The sequence below is a fragment of the Elephantulus edwardii genome, unplaced genomic scaffold, assembly GCF_000299155.1.
Source record: "Elephantulus edwardii isolate Elephantulus edwardi_28Jun2011 unplaced genomic scaffold, EleEdw1.0 scaffold00024, whole genome shotgun sequence".
Taxonomy (NCBI): domain Eukaryota; kingdom Metazoa; phylum Chordata; class Mammalia; order Macroscelidea; family Macroscelididae; genus Elephantulus; species Elephantulus edwardii.
In genome coordinates this window covers 20,160,785-20,164,490 of record NW_006399774.1, presented here as the reverse complement: position 1 = coordinate 20,164,490, position 3,706 = coordinate 20,160,785, and positions in this window count along the sequence as shown.

Here is a 3,706-nt window from a genome sequence, read left to right as displayed (position 1 = left end):
TTGTTGTAGAGATTATCATTCCCTTATTTAATAGGGTTTGATTCCTTGTAAAACACCAATTGGTTGTAGGTAGAGGGTTAATTTCTGGGTTCGTGATTCTATTCCATTGGTCTATGTGTCTTTCCTTGTACCAATACCATGCTTTTTTGGTTGCTATGGCTGTGTGGTATGTTTTGCAATCAAGAAGCTCTATACGCCTCCCACTATGTTTTTATTTCATTTTTTTAGAAGAGATTTTCTTATTCAGAGTCTCTTCCCCCCCACCCCCCCACAAATAAACTGGCCAATGAACTTTTCTATCTATTTGAAAAATGAATTTGATATTTCTATTGGGATTGTGTTGAACCTGCATATTGTTTTTGGTAGGATTGTCATTTTCATTCTGTTGAGTCCTCCTATAGTTGCTATCTATTTTTATGATGCAATATCCTTCCTATATATTTTTATGATGAAATTTTATTAATGTTTTTAGTTATAACTTCTTTATTAAATTGTAGTGACCACTTTAGAGATTATATTACTGTGAATAATTGGCATCCAGTCAGAACCAACCCAGAGCTGACCGGCCATTGTTTTCTGAGGCTGTCAATTCCCTGAGAGGAGACTGCATGTCTTTCTCCCATGAAACTACTAGTTGATCCCAACAGAAGAGCTGTTTTGGGGTCAGCATGGCACTTCCCCTGCGTACTCCCCAGTGCTCCCTGGTGTGTCTTCTAATATGCTTGACTCAGCGTCGATTTTGCCTTTGGGATTGGAAAAAAAATCGAGTCTAGAATTCTGGCTTGACACATTTTCTTCCCTTCCTTGATGACACTACTCCTCTTTTTCATGGGTTGTTTCCACTAAGAAGTCTTCTCTCACCTTCACTCTGTTCCTCCTTTTACAAAATGATTTATTGTGCTTGTTTTTGAGCAATATAATTGAACATTCTGTGTTTTTACTTATGTTTCTTTAAATTAGATTTTCTTGGGCTTCTTTAAACTATGGAGTAATAACAAATTGAAAAAAACTCAGCCAAGCCCTCTGTCATCCAGTCAAGTCCAACTCCTGCCAACTCTCCATCGAGTGTCTACAGGGACATTCTGTGTGGAGGACACTCTGTCGGGAAGAACCATCTCATCTTTCTTCTGTGGAGTGGTCAGAGGGTTCGAACCAGAAATCTTTCTGGTTATCAGTCCAACATGATATGAACTCAGTATCAGTGCACCTTGTGAAGTTATACTCACGTAAAATTTCAAATACTTTATGCTATTGCTGTAACTATTGCTCCTGCACGTGGTTCCTATTCATTGCTTCAGGAGCTTCAATTTTATAAAGGTCTGACCACTGAAATCTCATGGCTATGCAGGTCACACAGCATTATTATTATTTTTTTAATATCTGCATTCATTTCAGATAATTTCTATGACTGTCTTCAATTAACATTTTCATCTGCAATGCACATTATCTTGTTCATTTTGTATAATTTTTTATTGTTGTTTGTTTGCAATCTCAGAGGTTGAAGTTTTCATTTTTAGAGAGGTTCTCTTTTTATCACGTTATTTAAATGAGAAAAATTTTAACCACTCTTTTCTATCATGTGTGTTGTTCTTCTGTACCATCCAAGTGCACTTGGCTCATAGCTGACCACTCATCTGGTTTTCTAAGTAGCAAGTCATAGAGAAGGTTGCCTGTCTTCCTCCCACGGAGCACGTGGTAGACTCCTTACCACCAAGCTGCCAGATTCATCCTTTAAGAGAGAAAGACGGGCAATTGCCGTGTGATTTAATGACGACATTGCTACTAACTATAACATCTTTCACAGATCTGAATTGGTGTAAATTAATATATTATTTTCCTCATTATAATTCATATTGTACTTAATTTCATCTGTCGCAATCCTTGATTGATGCTAAATGCTGTGAACATTGCTATCTTTATTGATGAATATTCTAGGAGCCATATTTAAGCACTTAGTTGTTAAAGGAAATGTCCTTCCCACCAGTGACCTGTGGGGAATAAAGAATTGGTGATATGTTCCTGCCACCTAGAAGATACAAAGGACAAATTATACTCTGTCCTGTAGGTTTGTTATGGATCCAAATCTGCCAAATACCAACACACACAAGAGTCACTCAAAGACATCCAGATGTTTCTTCCTGGAAGCACTGAAGCTACATGTAAGCAGTTTGGCCCATTTGATTCTGCTCTTAAGATTTGATAGGTGAGCCAAGGGCAGGACACCGTCCAAGGTTAATCTGGCAGCCTTGTGGTAAGAAGCTATGCTTGCAGTCCCAAGCACAGGTAGTTCAAATCCACCAGCAGCTTCAAATGCGGAGCAGAAGGAGCAATCTCCTCCACTGTGATTTACTGCTTCGGTGGTGGTGCTGTGTGTCGTCGAGTGGAATCTGACTCAGCCAACCCTCCAGGGGGTTTTGCACAGTGAAGTAAGCCTTTTCTGAGTATTATCCTTACGGCCACATGAAGCATGCACTTCCCCAGTCCAACGGGTGGCAATGTGCATCATCCCAATTACCTTTAGGTACATTCGGCACTGTTCACTTTCATTCTTCTTTGATGACTCTTTCCTTTTTTTTCCTTTCATTTTTTTGCATGCACATGTCAACAACAACAACAACAACATGTTAGCTCATACTCTGCTGAGTAATTGATGGAGGCTGTCTGCAGATCTCCAGCCCCAGGTTTACCCCGACTTCGTCTCCGTGTCTCTCCTGTGACCACTTGTCACGCACTTTCTGCAACACTGCCTATGGAAACTAGGGTCTGCACGGCATTCTTCCAAGGACCCCATTTCTACCTTGTGCCCACAAGCTTTCTCAAGGCAGTGAGCTGAGAAGCTCTTAGAATCACCGTGTCTCCTGCATCTGTGGGGTCACAATGAGTCATGGACTGTGTTCAACATGCCACTTTAACTCTTGGCTTTTGTTGTTTGTGTCAAATGAGAACGAAATTTTGTCATTGAAAGTCTATTTTGGTCAGAGAGAAAAACTCCTTCATAGCAAAATTTTAAGGTTTTTCTAGACTATGAAGTGTTTTGATTAACAATTAAGAAAGATATTTTGTAATCCCTCAATTGACTTTTTGTAAGTCAATATATATTGATTGTTACAATGAATTCAGGTTTTGGACATAAATTTTCCTCAGAATCTCATGATTTCAATCAAAAAAATAAGAGCAGTTTGTGAGAAAAGAAACATTCACCATCTCTCTGATTTTTCTATTGTAACAATAAAATAGATTTATTACAATTAAGATAGACTGCAGAAAGATACTCTCATTTAATTTGATGGAGAAAAATATAACAGTTCTGAATACCAGTTGCAGAAAGAATTCCTCCAAACCCAGTAGCTTTAAAAAGTCCAGTAGCTTAAAGAAGACCCAACCCTGACTGCCTGCATGCAGATGCACTCTCCTGGGACCATCTTCCTCCTCACAGGCAGCCCGTCCGCGTAGCTTCCCTGGAAGATGAAGGGAGTAGATCGAGACTCTCCTTTTCTAATCTAGTCATCCTTTGTCATGTTGTTGTTGTTGTTGTTATGTGCCATCGAGTCGTTTCCGACTCATAGCGACCCTATGCACAACAGCCCTAAACCCTGCTCTATCCTGCGCCAACTGCACCGCCTCTGACACACCCATCCCGATTACCCCAGTCACCGAATCAATCCATCTCATAGAGGGTCTTCCCCTCCTGCATTGTCCCTCAACC